The following is a 24,849-nucleotide window of genomic DNA, read 5'->3' on the forward strand; positions in this document are numbered from 1 at the left end:
TTTCTATGAGCAGTGTTAAGGCGTCTCTTTCTTTTTTGGCTTTCATATATTTGGCCCAATTAAAAGCTGACTTGTATAGAAGAAAATGATTATAAGAATTTACAACGAAATTAAGAGCTTCTTTTTCTCTATTTTTCAATATCTTGGTAAGTTTGGCCGCGTAGGCGATTATTTCTCCTCTGATGACTGCTTTTGCAGCACCCCAAAAGATCTCCGGTCTATCAATATATTCAATATTCATTTGAATATATACTATTACCCTAACACTGCGCTAACTGACCACTGCTGTAGAGCTTACTGTTACCTATTATCAGCTGGCTGTACTCTACACACTAGACCGGTTACAAGATTAGCATACAAAGTAAAAATTCACAATGTAAAAATGTCTACGTGAGCTGACTGCTGAGCACTCCTTATACACAATAGAACAACACAGTCAATATGAACAATGTTGAAAATCAATTAAATTGACAAATGTAACGCAATATTCAAAAATAAAACACCACCTAACTGTTACATATAACATTAAAACAAACTAAAAAGTAGCTTGACATATGCTACCTATCTCACCTCGATGTCCCCAGGAGTATGGTAAACTTAAACATATATTCGCGTGTCAGAATAAAGATCCTCCTGTCTCTGTTGTTGAGAGCGGTGCTGCTTTGATGCTCGTTAGACGCTGAAGAGCGCCCAAACCACGGAAAGCTGCGAACACAAAAAGGGAACAGAGCGCAACCGCAACTCAAGGTAAAACTTTTATTATTATGTCATGCGCTAAAAACAAATTGCACTTACAAGAAGTTAGCAATATTCAAGCCTTTAGGTATTAACAGTCCGCTGGATCACAGTTTCTCTCTTGGCTCTTCACACTGGGATCTGTTATGGCGTCTCCGTGAAATCCCCAGGCTCAGATGTTAATAACCCAAATGATGACGGATAAACAAGTACTTGTAAGAACAAATGAATATAAATGTCTATCAACAGTGTCCCTATTGATGTCTACGCGTTTCGTCCTCCTTTATCGGGACTTTCTCAAGACTCAGGGTATGATAACTTATTTCGCGGGGATCCTCTTCTTAAACGTCCAGCTATGTTTCCATTGGTTGAACTATAGGCCTATCGTAGACTCCGATCCGACACACCCACTAACAAACAACGTGTCTCATTTGTGGTAAGTCAGATAGGAGTCGCCGATGTTGATATTCTGATTAGAATTTAAAACACAACATTACACAAAATGCATATTACAGTAAAACTGAATATGTTTGACAATACAAAACAAAACAACAACGTATTATAATATACCTAAATATACGAACATATCATTATTTTGTGCTTTTGAATAGCGATTATGGGGCTCTTGCTTACTACACACTCTACTAGTATTTCTTGAAGTGATAATATTAATTCCTTAAAGGGATATAGACTTTACTTTCTCCCTTATATACCTCCTATTGTTAGTAATAGTGATGTACCAACACCAATTCTAATCCTCACTACTGTGTGCTTTCCTATGATTTAATTTTTTTTGTAATAATTTAAAAAATATACACTATTAAAACCCTAAGACTTTAAATTCATAAAAATACTAACTAAAAATTTTTTTACTGCTTATTAACTTGCATTGTTCTCTTTAGAATAGTTGTTACTTGTAAAAGTGTACCTATGATAATTAGTTAATAAATTATTACAATCAAATCATGAATGCTTGGAGATCCAAATCTATGTTTAACCCTTCCAAAAGGGTTAAACATAGATTTGGATCTCCAAGCATTCATGATTTGATTGTAATAATTTATTAACTAATTATCATAGGTACACTTTTACAAGTAACAACTATTCTAAAGAGAACAATGCAAGTTAATAAGCAGTAAAAAAAAATTTAGTTAGTATTTTTATGAATTTAAAGTCTTAGGGTTTTAATAGTGTATATTTTTTAAATTATTAAAAAAAAATTTAAATCATAGGAAAGCACACAGTAGTGAGGATTAGAATTGGTGTTGGTACATCACTATTACTAACAATAGGAGGTATATAAGGGAGAAAGTAAAGTCTATATCCCTTTAAGGAATTAATATTATCACTTCAAGAAATACTAGTAGAGTGTGTAGTAAGCAAGAGCCCCATAATCGCTATTCAAAAGCACAAAATAATGATATGTTCGTATATTTAGGTATATTATAATACGTTGTTGTTTTGTTTTGTATTGTCAAACATATTTATTCAGTTTTACTGTAATATGCATTTTGTGTAATGTTGTGTTTTAAATTCTAATCAGAATATCAACATCGGCGACTCCGATCTGACTTACCACAAATGAGACACGTTGTTTGTTAGTGGGTGTGTCGGATCGGAGTCTACGATAGGCCTATAGTTCAACCAATGGAAACATAGCTGGACGTTTAAGAAGAGGATCCCCGCGAAATAAGTTATCATACCCTGAGTCTTGAGAAAGTCCCGATAAAGGAGGACGAAACGCGTAGACATCAATAGGGACACTGTTGATAGACATTTATATTCATTTGTTCTTACAAGTACTTGTTTATCCGTCATCATTTGGGTTATTAACATCTGAGCCTGGGGATTTCACGGAGATGCCATAACAGATCCCAGTGTGAAGAGCCAAGAGAGAAACTGTGATCCAGCGGACTGTTAATACCTAAAGGCTTGAATATTGCTAACTTCTTGTAAGTGCAATTTGTTTTTAGCGCATGACATAATAATAAAAGTTTTACCTTGAGTTGCGGTTGCGCTCTGTTCCCTTTTTGTGTTCATTTGAATATATTCTTTAAATTTATCATTTAGGCGTTTTTTAAATTTCGCGTCATTTGTCAGGTGATAAGGAAACCTGAATCTTAGAGGTGTTTTTATCGCAGTATTTAAATGTATCTCAAGGAAGATGGGGGAGTGGTCTGAGATGATTATAGGTGTGATTCCTGCTTTCATATTCTTTGAGCAGAGTCTCTCGTCAATTAATAATAGATCTATTCTTGATAAGGTTTTATGTACCCTGGATAAGCAGGTATAGTCTCGGACATCAGGGTTTTGTATTCGCCAGATGTCTTTGACCATAAGATTCTGAAAGAGAATCTTAAAAATTTTTGTTTCAAGCTTATCCTTTTTACACTTTAGTTGCCTGCTATTATATCTCAGTCTATCCAAGGGGGATTGTGGGGCCATATTGAAATCTCCTCCGATTATTAAAAACCCTTCTGTGAAGGACAAGATGGTGGATTGCATTAAGTTCCAAAACTCATAATCCAATTCATTAGGTGCATATAAATTGCACAATGTATATACTTGTTTGGCTATTCGGGCTTTGATCATTATGAATCTCCCCTCTGGGTCACCCCTTGTCTGAAGTATATCATACTCTAGTCTTTTACCTAGCAGTATTGCCACCCCTCTCTTCCTTCTGACACTAGGTGAGGCAATTACCTCCTTTATCCAAGAGCCTTTCAATTTTATTACTTCTTCTAAGTTTAGATGTGTTTCTTGGAGAAAAGTGATGTCTGCCTGTAATTTTCTCGTGTGTGAGATTATGGCTTTTCTTTTTATAGGAGTTGTAATTCCACCCACATTCCATGAAATTAATCTAAACCTATCTGGCGGCTTCATCGAATTAGCTTATCCATTCAGATAATATATAGTAAAAAAAAGAAAAAAAAGAGAACAAGAAACACGCGGGAGGGAAAAACGAGGGAGGAAGGGAAGAGGGAGAGAGGGAGAGAGACGAGAGAGGGGAGAAAAAAAAAAAAAAAAAAGATAATAATAAGGGGGAGGGGGGGGGGATTGATACTCTATTATATGATAGAAAAGGAGGGCTAACTCCTCCTTTTTCCCTCTGTCCCTAGAGGGATCTCTTTCCGAGGGAAGTAATTTTGATAAGACACCCATATTGTATTTAAGTGACAACAGCAAAAAGAAAAAAAAAGACGGTAAAACAAAGAGCAAAATTATTTCTATACTCTTAATTTTGAGCTATGAGCCCCTGTTAAGCAAGTTCTTAGCCTGCTGACTCTAATTCAATAAAGAACCTTTCTGCTTCTTTAGCATTTTCGAAAAAATGTATGTCATCACCAGTGACTACTTTGAGTTTGGATGGATATATTAAAGTTGCCCTGTAACCTTTTTGAATAAATTTTGTACAAACAGGCGCTAGATCTCTCCGTTTTATGGAGGTTTCTACTGAGTAGTCCTGGAACAATAACATTTTTGCGCCATCTATATTAATAGGTTGCTTTTTTCTGAATTGTTGAAGGATATAAACTTTATCTAAGTAGTTCAGAAATCGTGCAATGACTACCCTGGGTCTTCTGCTTGTTTTGTTATCATCTGGGGGAGGGCCAATTCTATGAGCCCTTTCGATTATTATCTGAGTGTTTGATATTTCCAAGATTTGAGCTAACGTTTCTGTTATAAATAGCGTTAAATTTTCGTATTTTTTTTCCTCAGGTATGCCAATTATCCTTATATTTTTTCTTCGCGAACGATTTTCTAAGTCTTCTAATCTCAACTGCATTTTTTGTAGTTTAGTTTCTGTGTCTGCTAATTTAGAGCCTTGTACCACTGAAAGATCTTCTAAATCTGATACCCTTTGTTCTGCCTCTTGCAGTCTACTTGAGAATTGTCTGACTTCCTGAGATAGCCGATCTATATCTTGTTTTATTTCATTTCTTAGGGTGTCAAATTTGGGGGTCAGGGCTTCTGAAATATTGGTAACCAGATTTTGTAAGTTCAATACCTCGCTTATGGGGCTTAGATTGGTTGCAGAGTGAGCTTCAACTAAAGGCTCGGCAATTCCTTTAGATTTCTTATCTCTATGCCTGCCTGCCATGCTTGGGGATGTTGTTTTGGAGGAAGTATTGAGAAATTTGTCCATGTGCTAATTGTGCGTGTAGAGAAAGTGCTAATTAAGGGGGTGCCCCTGAGTGGTGTGTGATGGTGTTAAGATAGGAAAGTAAATAACTCTTGTGAAGAAAAAATGGAGGAAAGTGTGTATAGGTTATAAGTGAGAAAATAATTTAGGGATCAAAAGAAAAGAGTGATCCAATTTATGTGACTATTTGTGTATACCGTGACGGTGCGATAAAGCTCTGAGTGAAAAAAGGAAAAGAGAGAAAGGAGAAAAAAAAAAAAAAAAAAAAAAAGGGGGTGTGAGTGACTTTATAGTGTTCAGGTCAAGCTTAGGCAGTCAGTAACAGAGTCGCATACTTAAAATGGGTAGAGCAGAGCAAATAGTGTGTGACCTCTGCCTGTAAGATCAGTTTTTAAATTTAAATTTAGCTGGGAAATTGAATCAAGGCCTTAAGTCTCTTAATAAGGAGCTGACTGAGAGAAGACACGAATCTCAGATTAGTATGAGATTCTGCTTATTTTTGTCCTACAATTAAGTATCTGTTGTTAGAACTAAGAACTTGCTCGGGGGAACCCAGAAGTGGGATTCCCCTGGGCAGATACCCCAACCCAACACAGGTAAGACTGTGACTGTCCCACGGTGCCCTTATGGCTGTGAAGTATGGTACCTGCAGTTAGTACAAGCTGTTTGAATTAATAATTTTGTCCTGCAAGTCAAGAGCCTATACAACAAACCTGAGGGCTTAATTACAAAAACCAGAGAGGAAGTGCTCTTTTATGGGCACCTTAGCTAGAGTGGCAAAGGTTAGTACACAGCAATTTAATCCTAAATAGTAAATTAGCGATGTTAGTGAAAATAGACGTAGCTATTATACTTTCAAGAATTAAAGCAGCTTGCAGACAATTGCGGTTAGTATATAGCCTCTGTTTCCAGGATCAGTTTCCTTGCTAATTTTAATCTAAGTTAGCTGATATATTAAAACAGAGCTTTGAATCATTTAAATCCAGCAGAGAAATAACTGTAAATGAGGCAAGAAGTCTATTCCAGTAAGCCCATATGAGGGACCTCTACAAACAATTACCCTGACTTAACCAGAAATAGACATGTGGCTAGCCCGCTATATGATTATAACATTGATATATAATGCCTAAGATTGTTCAAATCTTCTAACATTAGTAGTTTAGTCCCTAATGGTTTGAAGATGCAGAGACCAAACAAATACCCTATTGTGGACAGGTTAGTAGGAATGACATACATTAAATACATAGCATTGTTTTAAACACAGGTAATGAGTTAGCGATATTGGCAAGGAGGAAGAAAAAAAAAAACAACCAAAAAAAAAAAGAAAAAAATCAATAGTCAGCAGACGGAAAACACATCTGCTGTATATTCAGCAATTTTGCAGATCAAGGGTAGAAATTTGTATATGAATTTAAGGAGTCACAGTCCTATTGAGTTGTTAAGATAAGAGTCTTAACAAGCTGAGGTTAGTTCAGAAACTTTTAATGTTACTGTTTCTCCCTTTGTATCTTACGCTGATTGAGGAGGGGAAAATGTATTTTTTTTGCTGTGACTGTATCTTCTAGTAGCGATGTGTCATATTCTATTTTTCCTTTTATTTTTCCTTCACTCCCTCCTTCCACTTTCCTCCCTTCTTCTCCTTCCCCTTTAGTATGAGGCCTTAATTTGCCCCTGCTCCCGCTTCTTTGGGCTTTTTGGTAAGGTAAAGATCCCACAAACTTTATCTTGTTTGTTTGCTAGGGGTTTATCCCAAGGTCTTGAGTTTAGCGAAGCATAGTTTACTTGTGTAAAGGGATGTTTTTTTTGTTTTGTTTTTTTCCTTGATTTCCCCCTTTTCTTGATTTTGTATAAGTTTCTGTGCAGCGTGTGTAGTTAAAATAAGTCTGTTCCCCCTGCTTGCTAACGCCCGCTATCTTTCAAAGAAAAGTCCCAGGGTTTCCTAGCACACAATGTTTGCCTCTGCTTATTGCACTCACCCTCCGGTGTCTTATTTTTTTGGGGACTACCGTCCAGGAGGTAACCTCTGGGCTTGAAAGCCTGCCGTTGACTGCCAGAGATTAGGGGATGCTTCTAAGCTGTACTCCGTGTTGTCGCGGAAGGTGTCCGCTCTTGCCTTGACTGACCCACCTCCTCCCGCGCAGAATCCGGTGGGGGGGGGAGGGGGTCCGGTGACAGCCTCTAGGTCGGGTCCGAAAGCGGCACCACCAACACAGGTGCTCAGACAATTCGTCCCCGCACGAGGACTCCAGGTAAGGTCTCCACGCTCCGAGATGCCAATTCAGCGCCTCCTCCCACGCAGCACCGGTGGGGGAGGAGGGGCAGATCCAGAGTCCTCGCCGGTCTCACAGGCTCCCCTGGGAATCACACAACACTCCTCCACGGCCAGAGGCAGTTAGTGTACGGACTGCACACCGGGAGGGGAAGAGTGCAAGCAGGCAGGAGTTAACAGAGGGCACAAATATAAAACAGAAAGTTAGAAGCCTTGTCAGGTGCACAGACTTGTGATCTTTTCTCCGTCATTTACACCTTTGAGTCCTCCTCATTTACAGTGTGGTGTATTGGAATTACGTTCCCCTTCAGAACAGGGGGTCTCTCTGCAGTGGGTTGGAATTTCCACTGGTCGTTCCGGTAGCGTGTGGTTCTTGCCGTCCAGGTAGCAGCCTCTGATTTCAGGGCTTGGCGCGTGGATTGCACCGCCAGATGCTTGGGACTGGAGAACAAACGCTCAGCTACCTGTGCTAAGCTCCTCCTCCGGAACATACCCAGAGCTAGAGCATACATTTTTAAGAAACTTTCCAATTTACTTCTTTCCTCAATTTTGTTTTATTCTCTTGGTATCTTTTTTCGAAGGAGCAACAATGCACTACTAGGAGCTGGATGAACACAATTGTTAAGCCAATAAAAAGAGTTATATATGTACAGCCACCAATCAGCAGCTAGATTCCAGCTCCTGTGCCTATCTAGGTATGATTTTCAACAAAAGATACCAGGAAAACAAAGCAAATTAAATAATAGAAATAAATTGGAAAGTTGTTTAAATTTGGATCCTCTATATGATTAATGAAAGTAATATTTTGGGTTTCAAATGCCTTTAAGGTGATAGAGAAGATAATAGAAGGCATGTGTATGTACTATTCACATAAAACAGAGCATGAGAGAGAAGAGAGGACATGTGTATGTACTATTCACATAAATAAGAGGGTGAGAGGGGAGAGAGGGCATGTGTATGTATTATTCCCATAAAGCAGAGGGGGAGCGAGAAGAGAGGGCATATGTATGTACTATTCACATAAAGCAGAGGGACGGAGAGAAGGGGGAGAGAGAAGAGAGGGCATGTGTGTGTACTATTCACAGAAATCAGAGGGTGAGAGAGAATAGAGGGCGTGTGTATGTACTATTCACATAAAGCAGTGGGTGAGAGAGAAGAGAGGGAATGTGTGTGTACTATTCACATAAAGCAGTGGGTGAGAGAGAAGAGAGGGAATGTGTGTGTACTATTCACATAAAGCAGTGGGTGAGAGAAGAGAGAGGGCATGTGTGTGTACTTTTCACATAAAGCAGAGGGTGAGAGAAAAGAGAGAGCATGTGTGTGTACTTTTCACATAAAGCAGAGGGTGAGAGAAAAGAGAGAGCATGTGTATGTACTATTTACATAAAGCAGAGAATGAAAGAGAAGAGAGGACATGTACGTGTGTGGTATTTGCATGAAATAGAAGGTGAGAGAGAAGGGAATACACAGTATGTTTGTGCACCAAATAGATGGTATCATTGTAACCTGTCTGTACTAAGGCTCATTATTCACATACACCTAGATTACAAGTTTTGTGCTATAGAGGGTGCGAAACGAACGCAACAAAAGTTGCATTATTTCACCCTCCATAGCGCTGCTTTTACAAGTTTTAGAAAAGCCGCCTTGTGCGTGCGATATGGTGGCGATAAGCTCCATACCGCACAAAATCCAAGGGCTGCTTTGACATGCTCATGCACACTTTCCCCATAGACATCAATGGGGACAGTGTGTTAGAAAAAAACCTAACACCTGCGATCACGGAATGAAACGCTCCCTAACACAACCTCATTGATGTCTATGGGGAAAAAAAAGTTACATTTAAACCTAACACCCTAACATAAACCCCAATTCTAAACATCCCTAATCTGCCGCCCCACGACACCTAAATAAAGTTATTAACCCCTAATCTGCCGCTCCCGACAGCGCCGCCGCTAATAAAAGCTATTAACCCCTATTCCGCCACTCCCCGACATTGCGGCCACTATAATAATGTTATTAACCCCTATTCCCCTGCACCCCAACATTGCCGACACTATAATAAATCTATTAACCCCTATTCTGCCGCTCCCCGACATTGCAGCCACTAAATAAAGTTATTAACCCCTAAACCTCTGGCCTCCCACATTACCTCCACTAAATAAACCTATCAACCCCTAAACCACCAGCACCCCACATCGCAAAAAAACTAAATTAAACTATTAACCTCTAAACTTAACAACCCCCTAACTTTAAATTAAAATGACAATATCCCTATCTTAAAATAAATAAAAACTTACCTGTGAAATTTAAAAAACCTAAGTTTAATCTAACAATTAACCTAACATAACTATTATACTGAAATTAAAATAACTACCAAATTAAATAAACTAAATGACACATTAAAAAAAAAACTAACACTACTAAAAAATTAAAGTCTAAAATTACATAAAATCAACACTAAATTATGAAAAATAACAAACAAAATTATTCAAAATAAAAACAATTACACCTAATCCAATAGCCCTATAAAAATAAAAAAGCCCCCCCCACCAAAAATAAAAAAAAACCCTAGCCTACAATAAACTACCAATAGCCCTTAAAATGACCTAAATAAATCAGCTCTTTCCTTCTTAATATAAGGAGAGTCCACGGCTTCATTCCTTACTGTTGGGAAATACTGAACCTGGCCACCAGGAGGAGGCAAAGACACCCCAGACAAAGGCTTAAATGCTTCTCCCACTTCCCCCATCCCCCAGTCATTCTTTGCCTTTTCGTCACAGGAGGATGGCAGAGAAGTGTCAGAAGATTTCGGAGTAGTTCCTTAGGAGGGATATTTGCCCTTTGATATGGGACTGGAGTTTTAAGTAGTCTTGTCAGCCTCTCAGTGAGAGCATTGACGAAAGTTAGAGACTGAAGATGCAGGAAGAGAGTCTTTCTGCGAACCCATCCAGACTGCCTGCTAACAGCTCCTTAAGCAATCAGTGTTGATGAGTTTCACTGCCTGCTCGTTTTCTACACTCAAGTCCATGTCAGGAGCGATGCTACAAGACTGTCACACTTGAGAGGCTGTGTTTCTGTTCCACAGCATCAATTCTGGCAAGATCTTTTCAATTTTTACATATGTTGGAAACGCTAGAAGACAGGGTCACAGTGTGGCACCTTTTATCGTAATAGAATCATGGGCTAATATCTCCTGAGGGGGAATATTGAACAGTGGGGATTAATCAAATGTGTTGCTTTTATTTTATGCTGCTTTATGCGAAGATATTTTATTGGGCTCATAGACTGTTATGTGGCTGGAACACACAGGTTTTTACTTTCACTTTGAACACTGCGCAGCTTGTAGCTTGGCACGCTTTTTCTCATAGCAGGGGCGGTCCTGCCTTGCGCACCACGCGACCAGGAGTGGTCTCGCTTTTATTTCCTCTTTCCTGACCGAGCTGGCTGTCGGAGAAGGCGCTTTTTCTCTGTATTGTCTGGGTCTAGGAGGTAGCGAGTGCCCCAGCCATTGGGAGTATAAAGGTGCCGTTTTTGTGAGAAATAAAAAGATTGTTCTATTCTGTGTCCTACTGTCATTAGCTTAAGCTATGGATGATTCTGATATTCTTGAGGGTACTGTCTCTATTCCAAATAGTAATACCTGTTTATATTGTGAGGAGGCCTTGGTATGCTCGCCCTCTTAACTATGTTCCACATGCCTTGACAAAGTTATTAGGTCTAAGAAGGTTAACCCCTTTAGTACCACTGAGCCGTCCACCTCTGAGGACTCGCCGTCCCGTGAGGTGCATACCCATCAGTCATCGCCCTTATCATATGCAGCTTCCCGTAGCACGCCTGATCCTCCATCTGGAGGGAGCATTTAACCATCAGACTTTACAGCGCAGTTAAAAATGGCAGTGTCTGAGGCACTCAGTGCTTTACCTCGCCCTACCAAGCGCAAGCGAAAGGTAAACATAGCTCTCCTGCCCAGGGGTCATCAAAAGATTTATTGGATTTATCTGTTTTTCAATTAACCAAGGATGAGTCACACTCAGACTTCAGAGGGTGAACTTTCTGGGTCGGAGTCTGCTACCTCTAAGCCTCCTGCTGCGGAGGAACCAGCCTTTAGATTTAAGATTGAACACACGTTTTCTTCTAAAGGAGGTCCTGTCTACATTAGAGGTTCCAGAGGCCAAGTTGCCTGATGAACCTTTGATTCCTAAATTAGACAGAGTTTATGAGGACAGGGTAGTGCCGTTAACTTTTCCTGTTCCTGTAAAACTAATGAGATAGAATTGGATCTTCCTTTTCCCCTTCGTCTTTCTTTAAGAAATTATTCCCGGTCCCGGACTCTCAATTGGAGTTGTGGGGTTCCGTCCCTAAGGTGGATGGTGCTATCTCCACGCTGGCCAAATGTACTACTATTCCACTTGAGGATAGTTCGTTGTTCAGAGAGCCAATGAATAAAAAGATGGAAACTTTTCTAAGAAAAATGTTTCAACATACAGGATATTTGTTTCAACCGGCAGCGGCTGTTGCCTCGGTTGCTGGAGCTGCGGCCTACTGGTGCGACTCCTTATCGGAATTGATCAAGGTGGAGGGTCCCCTCTGCGTTATCCAGGAAAGAATTAAAGCCTTAATTGCTAATTCTTTTATCTGCGATGCAAACATGCAGATTATTTGCTTAAATGCTAAGGTCTCTGTTTTTTCAGTTCAGATCCGTCAGGCACTCTGGCTGAAGTCCTGGTCTGTGGATATGACTTCTAAGTCTAGGCTTCTTTCCCTTCCTTTTAAAAGAAAATATTTTATTTGGTCCAGGCCTGGACTCCATTATCTCCACGGTTACAGCAGGCAAGGGTGCCTCCCTACCGCAGGATAAGAAGAACAAGTATAAGGGACAGAGTTCGAATTTTCATTCCTTTCGTTCTGAGAAATCCTAAATCCTCTAAGCCCGTGCAAGCCAAGAGTACTTGGAAGCCGGTTCAATCCTGGAATAAATCCAAGCAGAGCAAGAAGCCCACCGAGACCAAATCGTCATGAAGGGGCGGCCCCCAAACTGGCGCTGGATCATGTAGGGGGAAGACTGTCGCTGTTTTAAGATGCTTAGTTCAGGGACGTGCAGGATCCATGGGTCCTGGAGGTCACAGTTCAGGGAGACAAAATAGGTTTCAAATCTCATCCACCCAAGGGCAGATTTCTCCTCTCAAGCCTGTCTTCCAAGCCAGAAAAGAGGGAAGCCTTTCTGGGGTGCAAGCGGATCTGTCCTCCTTAGGAGTCATTGTCCCGGTTCCTATTGCAGAAAGAGGTTTGGGATACTATTCAACCTGTTCGTGGTTCCAAAGAAAGAGTGAACTTTCCACCCGATTCTGGACCTAAAATGCTTAAACAAATTTCTAAATGTCCCCTCGTTCAAGATGGAGACAATAAGGTCCATCCTTCCCCTAGTTCAAGAAGGACAGTTCATGACCACTATAGATCGGAAGGATGCTTAGCTTCACATTCCAATCCACAAGGATCACTTCCAGTTCCTAAGGTTTGCGTTCCTAGACCAGCACTTCCAGTTCATTGCACTTCCGTTTGGTCTAGCTACTGCCCCAAGGATTTTTACGAAGGTTCTAGGGGCTCTTCTAGCCGTTGCCAGAACCCAGGACATAGCAGTGGCTCCCTACTTGGACGATATTCTGATACAAGCGCCATCTTTACGTCTGGTGGAGGACCATTCGGTATCTCTTCTCTCTCTTCTTCGATCTCATGGATGGAAGATAAACTTAGAAAAAAGAGTTCTCTTATTCTACGCACCAGGGTAGAATTCCTGGGTACTGTAATAGAATCCATATCTATGAGGATATTCCTAACGGACCAGAGATGTTGCAAGCTAGCTTAGGCATATCTTGCCCTCCAGACCTTCTTAAGGCCATCTGGTTCGCGGATCTGGTGGGGATGTCATCTTCTCCTCTATGGAAGTTACCTTGTCGCAGGGATCTTCTGGAACAGGGTCCTTTTGTTCACCAAAATCTAGGTTCTCTAAGGCTGACTGCGTGGAGATTGAACACTTAGTCCTAGCCAAGAGAAGTTTTTATGAGAGAGTTATTGATACTCTCATTCAAGCTCGTAAGCCGGTTACTCATCGCATCTATCATAAGGTGTGGAAAACTTACTTATTCTGGTGTGAAGAGTGTGGATTTCCCTGGCATAAAGTTATGGTTGCCAGGATCCTATTGTTTTTCCATGATGGACTGGAAAAAGGCCTTTCTGCCAGTTCCCTAAGGGGACAGATTTCGGCCCTGTCTGTTTTACTGCACAAGAGGCTCTCAGAACTTCCAGATGTACAGTCCTTTGTTAAGGATCTGATTAGGATCAGACCCGAGTTTAGATCTAAGGCGCCTCATTGGAGTGTAAATCTTGTTAAGATTTTGCAACAGGCTCCATTTGAGCCTATGCATGAAATTAAAATTAAATTGTTGTCCTGGAAGGTTCTTTTTCTACTGGCTATTGCTTCTGCCTTGCAATGAGAGCATCCTTATCTGGTGTTCCACTCTGATAAGGCTGTCCTACATACTAAATTAGGTTTTCTTCCTAAGGTTATGTCAACATCAATCAACATCAATCAAGAGATTGTGGTTCCTTTCTTGTGTTCCAATCCTTCTTCTTCAAAGGAACTTCTTCTTTGTTTGTTGCCTATTCTGTGAAGCATAAGGGTCTGAAGGTCTCTTCGACTTCCTTATCTTTTTGGTTACGGAGTGTTATCCGCTTAGCTTATGAGACAGCGGGACATAAACCTCCTCAGAGAAATACGACTCATTCTACTAGAGCAGTGGCTTCCTCTTGGGCCTTTAAGAACGAGGCCTCCATGGATCAGATTTGTAAGGCGGCTACCTGGTCCTCGTTACATACGTTTTATAAATTTTACAAGTTTGATGTTTTGCTTCAGTTGAAACAGCCTTCCGGAGAAAGGTTTTGCAGGCCCTCAGATTAGGGTCCGCCTCTCTTTATCCCTCCCATCATCATTTAGTGTCCTCTAGAGCTTGGGTATAACAGTAAGGAATGAAGCCGTGGACTCTCCTTATATTAAGAAGGAAAACATAAAATTATGATTAACAGACAATTTCATTTCCTTCTGTAGGAGAGTCCACGGCCCCCGCCTGTGTTCTCCGATGGGTGTCCCTCTAAATTATAATTTTCTTCTGGCACCTTTTATACCCTGATATTTCTCCTACTGTTCATTGTTCCCTCGGCAGAATGACTAGGGGATGGGGGAAGTGGGAGAGGTATTTAACCCTTTGGCTGGGGTGTTTTTGCCTCCTCCTGGTGGCCAGGTTCAGTATTTCCCAACAGTAAGGAATGAAGTTGTTGGACTCTCCTTATACAGAAGGAAATGAAATTATCTGGTAAGCATAATTTGTGCTTTTACCAGTAAAAAAATACAAAGACCCCCCCAATAGTAAAACTCACCACCCATACAACCCCCCAAAATAAAAAACCTAACAAAAACCTAAGCTACCCATTGCCCTGAAAAGGGCATTTGTATAGGCATTGCCCTTAAAATGGCATTCAGCTCTTTTAAGAAAGCCCAAACCCTAATCTAAAAATAAAAAAAAAACACCCAGAAAAAGTAAAAAAAAAAAAACTAACACTAACTCCCTACGATCCACCCACAGTTTCTGAAGTCTGGACATCCAGGTGACGAGAAGTCTTCATCCAGGCGGCATATTCTATATTCATCCCGGCGGCAAGGATCGGGTCCATCCTTGAAGACATCCGGTGCGGAGCATCCTCTTCATACAGTTACCGCCGTACACTGAATCTTCAATGCAAGGGAGCCTTTTCAAAATAGAGTCCCTTGCATTCGTATTGGCTGATTTGATTTTTGAAATTCAAATCAGCCAATAGGATGAGAGCTACTGAAATCCTATTGGCTATTCAAATCAATCAATAGAATTTCAGTAGTACCCATCTTATTGGCTGATTTGAACAGCCAATAGTATTTCAGTAGCTCTCATCCTATTGGCTAATTTGAATTTCAAAAATCAAATCAGCCAATAGGAATGCAAGGGACACCATTTTGAAAAGGCTCTCTTGCATTGAAGATTCAGTGTACGGCGGTGACCGTATGAAGAGGATGCTCTACGCTGGATGTCTTTAAGGGTGGAGCTGCTCCGCGCCGTCGGGATAAGGATAGCAGACACAGCCGGGATGAAGATAGAAGATGCCGCCTAGATATAGATAGAAGATGCCACCTGGATGAAGATAGAACACCTCACCGTCTGGATGTCCGGACTTCAGAAACTGTGAGTGGGTCGTCGGAGGTTAGTGTTGGTTTTTTTTTTACTTTTTTTTGGTGGGGGTTTTTTTTTTTAGAATAGGGTTTGGGCTTTTTAAAAGAGCTGAATGCCCTTTTAAGGGCAATGTAAAAGAGCTGTATGCTCTTTTAAGGGGAATGCCCATACAATTGCCCTTTTCAGGGCAATGGGTAGCTTAGGCTTTTGTTAGAGTTAGGTTTTTTATTTTGGGGGGTTGGTTGGGTGGTAGGTTTTACTGTTAGGGTGTCTTTGTGTTTTCTTACAGGTAAAAGAGCTAATTTCTTTATGGCAATGTCCTACAAAAGGACCTTTTAAGGGCAATTGGTAGTTTAATGTAGGCTAGGGTTTTTTTATTTTGGGGGAGGCTTTTTTATTTTTATAGGGCTATTAGATTTGGTGTAATTGTTTTAATTTTGGATAATCTCGTTTGTTATTTTTTGTAATTTAGTATTTTTTATTTTTTGTAATTTTAGACTTACATTTTTTTAGTGTTAGGTTTTTTTTTAATGTGCAATTTAGTTTATTTAATTGGTAGTTATTTTAATTTTAGTATAATAGTTATGTTAGGTTAATTGTTAGTTTAAACTTATTTTTTTTTATTTCACAGATAAGTTTTTATTTATTTTAAGATAGGGCTATTGTAATTTTAATTTAAAGTAAGGGGGTTGTTAGGTTTAGGGGTTAATAGGTTTATTTAGTGGCGGTGATGTGGGAGGCCAAAGGTTTAGGGGTTAATAACTTTAGTGGCGGCGATGTCGAAGAGCGACGGAATAGTGGTTAATAGCTTTATTATAGTGGCGGCGATGTTGGGGTGCGGGGGAATAGGGGTTAATAACTATTATAGTGGTGGCGATGTCGGGAAGAGGCGGAATAGGGGTTAATCACTTTTATTAGTGGCGGCAATGTCGGGAGCGGCAGATTAGGGGTTAATAAGTTTTAAATAGTGTTTGCGATGCGGGAAGGCGGCGGAATAGGGGTTAATAACTTTATTATAGTGGTGGCGATGTCAGGAAGCGGCAGCATAGTGGTTAATAGGTAGTTTATGGGTGTTAGTGTACTTTGTAACAGTTTAGTTATGAGTGTTGTGAAACATTTTTGTGGCGCAAAACTCATAACTACTGCTTTCAGATAGCAGAATGTATCGTGTCAGTATAAGCTGGAACGCAAGCATTTTAGCCTTACCGCACAACCTGTAATACCGGCGCTATGAAAATCACACGCAAAAACATAATTTATTTTTAATGCGAGATTGACATTGCGTTACAGGCTAAAATGCTTGCGGTATAGCTATACAGACAAGACTGCGTTACTGTTTTTACGTTGATTTGTACATTTTTACAGCGGTAAAACCGTTACGCACAACTCGTAATCTAGTTGAATATTATTAATAGGGTTAAATCATTTCAACATTTTAGTTTTCTAACTATGAAGCTTATATAGATCACTCACCTGCAGAGATATCTGATGGCTGAATATTCTGTACAAGGTCTTCATGTGATCCTGTGTCTAGATTTTCATCACTGTAACCCATTAGTTCTAAAAAAGATTAAAATTAGTTTTTTTGGTTAAATGGATTTAGGTGCAATTATCTCACACACATCTGATTATACAGTAATATTACACAACACATCATTATTTTATTATTGTATTAGGTCTGTCTTCAGGTCCATCATTTACATAACTATTAGTAAGGGTTAAATAATTTCACAATCTGAGTTTTTACATTGTAAATAAACATTAACAGCAGCCATAGATCTCTCACCAGCAGAGACGTCTGATGGGGACTCCACTGGCTGAATATTCTGCGCAAGTTCTCCTTGTGCTCCTGTGATTAGATTTTCATCTCTGTGACCTGTTAGTTCTAATAGAGAATACAATTTGTTTATTTAGTAAAATGGATATGAAATCATTTTTGTTGCAACTAAAAAGCATCTTACAATGTGTCACAGATACCAGGCTGCAAGGGTTAAACCCCTACCCCCTATAACCTCACCCTTGATTCTCAGTGGTTTTGGGCTCCTCAGAGCAACCACAATCCCTGGAAGCTTTGGTTTGCTTGTCTTGTAAAAATCTGGTGTATGACCAGGAAAACCCTCCTAGGCTGTCCGGGCTCCTGGAACTCCCGGTCGGCCACAGGACACCCGCTAACTTAACCCCTGGTCGCTCCAGCAACCATGTGCCCCAGAGCTCCGCTCTTTTGGGGATTAGTAGCCCCTAGGGAGGACAAGAGGTGGGGGAATTACCGGAGGGGAGCTGCTTTGGGAACCGTGGGTTTTGGAAACCCCTACCCCCATAACTTCAACGGGCTGTATCTCCGGTCCCCAATAACAAATCACACCGCTTTTTGGACTGCGGCATCTGGGGACCGAGAGCTTTCAAATGACTCCCTGGAAGTGCCGCCGCTCCCCCGGGATCACCCCAAAACCGTCACCACTGTGTCCTGGTAATCTGTGGGACTATGGTTGCTATGGAGGCACCGGTCAGTCTGGAGGGGCGGGAATGGCGGGAAAACTGTTGCATTGTCTCCCTGTTTTATCAAGATGTGTGTGTGTGTGTGTGTATAAAAGATGTGTGTTTGTCCCAATAAAGGCAGTTCTTTTTTCACCTGAATGCTAGTCTGTCTAGTCATTTAGGTGGGCTCCTGCTAGAATCACTTTCCTGGGCTACATAGGAATCACTTTCCTGGGCTACATAGCAGCTTGTTCCAGGCAGCGGAAGGACACGTTTGGCAGAGCTACCCAGCCGGGGTAGCCGGGGATCCGTCACACAATGTATTCAATTAAGAACAAAAACAAAGCATAAATTCCTCGGACATCCACAGGCCAACCCGTATGTGGATCTAGCCGGGCCTGCCGAACTGGAGGGGGGGAGATGTCATGAATACCAGGCTGCAAGGGTTAAGCCGGGGATCTGTCACATTGGTTGGCAGCTGTGGGATGCTTCCGTCTACCTGGATCGTCCAAACCACCAACTGAAGATCTTGCCGGATGGAGCAGTACCATGGGCTCCGGAAGGAAGAATTGATAACGTTGCTGCAGGCTAGAGGGAAAGTCGCTGGCAACAAGACAAAGGCAGTACTCGTAGCCGAACTGAGGACGATCAGGCTATCGAACAGGCTGGTGGGTCGGACAGCGACCACAAGCGGAGGACGGCCAAGTACAGCCTCCACTCGGGACTACAGTGTCTGACATGCAGCGGCAGGTACAGTGGCAACTGGCTCACTATGGACCTAACCCCCCCCCCCCCCCCGAGGAGATCATTACTCGGATAGTGACTGATGCCACCAAGGTACATATGTTGGAGCTTCAGAAGTCTATGGGGGGGGGGGTCATGCCGGATTCCCTGGACTCTCCTTCACGACCCAAGAAACTACCTCACGGGGCTTTCCGAACATTCCAGGATAATGAGAGCAAGGATATTGACCGCTATCTACAGCTGTTCGAGACCCAGTGCCGGATGCATGGGGTCACTGATGCCGACAGGGTTACTATTCTCATTGGGAAACTATCCGGTAGGGCCCTGGAGGCTTTCCACACTGTCCCTTCCGAGGACCAAGACAACTATGACCAGGTGAAGGAGCGTATTCTTGCCCGGTATGCACTCACACCGGAGGCTCACCGGCTAAGATTCCGGGGGCTACAAAGACGAGAGGAGCAGCCGTATACAGAGTTTGCCCACCGCTTAGCTCGGTCCTTGAACTCCTGGGTTACTGGGTGCCACATCACCACCCTAGATGGAGCTGTTCAACTCCTCCTCCTGGAGCAGTTCTACAACCACCCCCCAGCAGAGATAAGGGACTGGGTAAAGGACAAGGGACCCAGAACAGCTGACCAAGCCGCCGCCCTGGCCGATCAGTATGTGGATGCCCGGCGCCAAACGGCTACAGACCCCCAGCCAGTAACCCGCTCCGCTCCAGCCCCAGCGCGACCACAAACAGTTTTTAGGCAGCCCCAGACCCGACTGCCCCCAGGGGGGGTGTTATGGGTGTGGACAACCCGGCCATGTGGTATGGAACTGCCCAACAAGACAAAGAAACCCCCCAGCCCAGCCGCCAAGGAATCCTGCACCAACTCTGTGGGGGACTCCTCAAGCCCGCAGCTACCAGGCTGCTGCCCATTGTGCGCATACAGCAAGCTCCGAACCCTATGCTGAGTGGACAGTAGAAGAAGTGGGTGTCTTGCACCTCGTCAGCTCAGTGGGCCAAGACAACCGACACCAACATCAGCAAGATGTCTGGGTCAACGGGCAGGCGGCTAAAGGAATGAGAGATATGGGGGCCACCATCTCTTTGATTCAGCCTCACCTCGTTCCCCCCTCTGGCTGCACTGGACGGACCCTCGCTGTAGGGGTAGCGGGAGGTGCTGTTCTGAGGGTTCCTACAGCCTGGATCAATTTGGACTGGAAAACCGACACCCGCAATGTAGAAGTGGGGGTTATGCAAAACATCCCTGCCGAGGTCCTGTTGGGAAATGACCTTGGCCACCTTGTCTCTGTCTTTTTGGGGAATACCTCTCCGGACACCTGCCCTGTGACTACCTGCCAGCAGGCCAGATGCCAAGCCACCTCACCAACTGTGGGGACCCAGGTAAGACCTACTGCCCTGACTCCTACCTTACCCCGACTGACCGTCCCCACTAAAACCCGAACTTGCCGACACCCTCTCCTGGGCAACCCCTTCCGACTTCGCCAAAGAGACCTTGAGCAACCCGACCCTAGCCCCTTACCGAGACCGAGTAGGTGCTGATGCCCAGGGCCTCGGAGACGAACGGTTCCAGTGGGAGGGTGAGCTCCTGTACCGGATCTCCAAGAGGAGAAAAGGACCGGTGCCAAAACGCCAGCTGGTCGTACCGAAGAAGTTTCGGTCCAACCTGCTGAAAATAGGGCATGAAATTCACTTATCTGGCCACTTAGGAAAACAAAGGACCCACCACCGCTTGACTCAAACCTTCTTCTGTAGTGAATGTAGTCCAGCGCTAGATTAGCACGGGTAGAGTATTTAGTTAAATTCTATAATTTGAATATATTGTATTTTGTGATTGGATAAATGTTTAATGTATGTACTGCAATGTTGTTATTATATATTTATTGTAGGTAATCCTAAGTATTTATCAACATTCAGTTAATAAAAAGATATAAACAGGTATATACAACTGATATATATAAACTTGTTGTCTAATGTGAGCTTCTTATCTATATATAAAAAGTAATAAAACATTTGTATAATTAGACAGAAATTTAATAACTTGTTAAAAGCATACATAAAATAAAAAGGGACGTCTCCCTTATAACATCGATTTCATCAGAGAAAACAATTGAATAACTGTAGTATATATTTCCGCTATTTGATAATCAGGTACCTGTTATATAGTGTAACAAATGATAATGTCCAGAAATTGGATTAAAAAAACTTAAAGATCTAAACGAGATGACCTCCCCGCTATTGTGGTGGGTGTGTGTTACCGGTCCGTTAGTGAGAGACTGGTATTTAAAAATATGTCATGTGACTTTTCCTACGTCACACTTGTGATCGTAGCTGTTTCAATATAGTTGTAATGTAACCAGTGATCCTTGATATTCTGTCAAGCGCTTTTTATGTTGCAATTTTTTAACTTTAATCTGTATGTCTATCCGTGTGTAATTAGGGAGTCTTGGGGGAGATTGCAACTTACGCTGGTCTCTTGGCACACCTGATTTCTCTTTTAGTGTGGTCTTTGCGGTCACATTCAGTGACTTGGATGTTAAACTTTGCGGTCACGTGCAGTGACTATAATGCAATCCTCGCAGTGTGGACTTGGCCGTCACTTGTAGTGACTGTAATGAGGTCTTTGCGGTCACGGAGGTGACTAGTGGTGGGGTCTTTGCGGTCACAAGTGGTGACTAGGAGTAGAATCTTTACCGGACATCAGTGATGTTATACAGCAAGGTCTTTGCAGTCACAGATTGTGACTTGCATGTATTAACTTGCGGTTATATCTTTGCGGTCACAGATTGTGACTTAAAATTGGTCTTTGCGGTCACTAACAGTGGTGACTTAGAGGAAATCTTTGCGGTCACTAGTAGTGACTAACAGAATGATCTGTATCGTTGGAGATCAAAGTAAAACTTGTCAATCTCTCTGTGCAACTTAGTAGAGCTGATTAGAAACAAATGCAGGTTGTAGCAACGTCCAGCTGCAATGTTGCAGGAGGTAATCAGCAAAGGAAGTCTTGTAGTAGTTGTCTTTCCTTTCTTGGCAATTATAACAGAAATCAAAATAAAAACATAAAGTGCAGAGTGACAACAGTGTCAAGGTCGGTGCAAATCTTGTACCCATGGCTGTCCCAGTCCTTTGTCTATAGAACTTGCCCTCAAAAGAGAAATAATTTTGTTCAAGTATAAATCTGATACCATTTAATATGAACTCTTGTTGTTCTTTCTTTAGAGTGGTATCTTTATCAAGATATATTCTAACAGATTCTATGCCCAATTCATGATTATATACGATAATTAAGGAGGTCACATCACATGTTACAAGAGTGTAGTTGTGTTCCCATTTAATATTATTTAAAATTTGAAGTATTTCTGTAGTATCTTTGAGGTATGAAGGTAATTCTTTAACATATGTTTGGAGATATCCGTCTATATATTTTGATAAGTTAGAGGTTAGGGAGTCAATACCTGATATTATTGGTCTACCTGGGGGATTGGTGGAATTTTTATGTACCTTAGGTAGGTAATAGAACACAGGGATTTTAGTTATTTTTGGTAGCAGGAAGCCATATTCTTTATCATTTAATATATCTTTATCTTTAGCTTCATCGATTAATTTCATGAATTTAAGTGAGTACTTCTTTGTAGGATCAAGTTTTAGTATTTCATATGTGTTGGTATCACCCAATAGTCGATGTGCTTCTTCTGTGTATTGGGATCTGTTCATTATTACAACTCCTCCCCCCTTGTCTGCAGGTTTTATGATTATGTTAGGGTCTGACTGTAAATTTTTTAAAGTTTTTCTTTCTGTGAATGTTAAATTGTTAGATCTATTTTTTGTATTTGCTTTTTTAATGTCTCTTTGTACCAATCTCTCAAACATTTCTAAGTTTCTCCCTTTCTCATTCAGCGGATAAAAGGTTGACTTAGGTTTTAAGTTAGAGTGTTTAAATGTGGTTGATGTTGGGGTTGAATTGATAGATTGTGTTTGCCAATTTCTTTCTATTGGATTCTTGAGGAAATACCTCTTAAGTGTAAGTTTTCTAACAAATTGACTCACATTGATGTGAGTATTAAATTTGTTCATTGTAGCTGAGGGGGCAAAGCTTAAACCTAAGTTGAGGACTCTTTTTTCTTCCTCTGTTAAAACTTTATTACTTATATTAAAGATTCCATTAGTAGGTGTTATTTGACTCTCTTTGTGTCCCTTTCTCTTTCGCCCTCCTCTAGACCCTCTCTGTTTCTTTTTCTTTCCCTTTGTGGTGGGCCTATATTGTACCCTGTATCTTTTGAAGTCCCTGGTGTCGGATGGCGTAACTCTAAAAAATCACTCTCATTTTTCTGGTTCTCATTTTTATATGTATCTGTATTTAATGGTTCAAATCGATTTGATGTTCAAATTCTCCATTCGTTATTTTGTTGATCATATGAGTTATAGTGTCTAGGTCTTTCCCACTCATCATCTCTTCTATCATAATATTGTCTTTGTCTGTCTGAATGTGATCTTTCGTTATATCTTCTATCCCATTGTTCCCAAGAGTTGTATCTGTTATAGTTTCTATATTCAGATCTATCTTGGGTTTGTTTGTAATATTGGTCATTTTGTGATATATTTCTATTTTGTCCAAATTGTCTGTCTCTGGTATGGTTGTATTGTGATCTTATTTGATTGGGTCTGTTGTATGTTCTCGAATTATAGTGTATATTAGATGAATATTGATCATCATATCTATTTCTGGACCGATGATTAGGTCTATAATTTGTCCTCTCTCTAAGTTTTGTATTTTCTTTTGGTTTTATATTCTCTCTTGTGTTTTGTATTTCAGTGTTAGGGTTCTCATCTATGTGTATTGGCTCTGTGTCTGAATAATCATCCTTATCCCTAACACCTTATCCCTAACACCTACTAATGGAATCTTTAATATAAGTAATAAAGTTTTAACAGAGGAAGAAAAAAAAGAGTCCTCAACTTAGGTTTAAGCTTTGCCCCCTCAGCTACAATGAACAAATTTAATACTCACATCAATGTGAGTCAATTTGTTAGAAAACTTACACTTAAGAGGTATTTCCTCAAGAATCCAATAGAAAGAAATTGGCAAACACAATCTATCAATTCAACCCAAACATCAACCACATTTAAACACTCTAACTTAAAACCTAAGTCAACCTTTTATCCGGTGAATGAGAAAGGGAGAAACTTAGAAATGTTTGAGAGATTGGTACAAAGAGACATTAAAAAAGCAAATACAAAAAATAGATCTAACAATTTAACATTCACAGAAAGAAAAACTTTAAAAAATTTAGTCAGACCCTAACATAATCATAAAACCTGCAGACAAGGGGGGAGGAGTTGTAATAATGAACAGATCCCAATACACAGAAGAAGCACATCGACTATTGGGTGATACCAACACATATGAAATACTAAAACTTGATCCTACAAAGAAGTACTCACTTAAATTCATGAAATTAATCGATGAAGCTAAAGATAAAGATATATTAAATGATAAAGAATATGGCTTCCTGCTACCAAAAATAACTAAAATCCCTGTGTTCTATTACCTACCTAAGGTACATAAAAATTCCACCAATCCCCCAGGTAGACCAATAATATCAGGTATTGACTCCCTAACCTCTAACTTATCAAAATATATAGACGGATATCTCCAAACATATGTTAAAGAATTACCTTCATACCTCAAAGATACTACAGAAATACTTAAAATTTTAAATAATACTAAATGGGAACACAACTACACTCTTGTAACATGTGATGTGACCTCCTTATATACGATAATTAATCATGAATTGGGCATAGAATCTGTTAGAAAATATCTTGATAAAGATACCACTCTAAAGAAAGAACAACAAGAGTTCATATTAAATGGTATCAGATTTATACTTGAACAAAATTATTTCTCTTTTGAGGGCAAGTTCTATAGACAAAGGACTGGGACAGCCATGGGTACAAGATTTGCACCGACCTTGACACTGTTGTCACTCTGCACTTTATGTTTTTATTTTGATTGCTGTTATAATTGCCAAGAAAGGAAAGACAACTACTACAAGACTTCCTGATTACCTCCTGCAACATTGCAGCTGGACGTTGCTACAACTGCATTTGTTTCTAATCAGCTCTACTAAGTTGCACAGAGAGATTGACAAGTTTTACTTTGATCTCCAACGATACAGATCATTCTGTTAGTCACTACTAGTGACAGCAAAGATTTCCT

The 24,849-nt window shown here is 40.8% G+C and overlaps 1 long non-coding RNA gene across 1 annotated transcript in view; it reads right to left on the bottom strand.

Annotated features, from left to right (window-relative positions):
- The window catches only part of LOC128657122 (uncharacterized), a 58,315-nt gene extending 41,371 nt beyond the window's left edge, over positions 1 to 16,944 (bottom strand). The window contains exon 1 of the long non-coding RNA XR_008402088.1: positions 16,877 to 16,944. This is a non-coding gene — a long non-coding RNA (uncharacterized LOC128657122). The remainder of the gene's footprint in view (positions 1 to 16,876) is intronic.
- Positions 16,945 to 24,849: the final 7,905 nt, after the last annotated feature.

Source organism: Bombina bombina, chromosome 4, assembly GCF_027579735.1.
Source record: "Bombina bombina isolate aBomBom1 chromosome 4, aBomBom1.pri, whole genome shotgun sequence".
NCBI classification, from domain to species: Eukaryota; Metazoa; Chordata; class Amphibia; order Anura; family Bombinatoridae; genus Bombina; species Bombina bombina.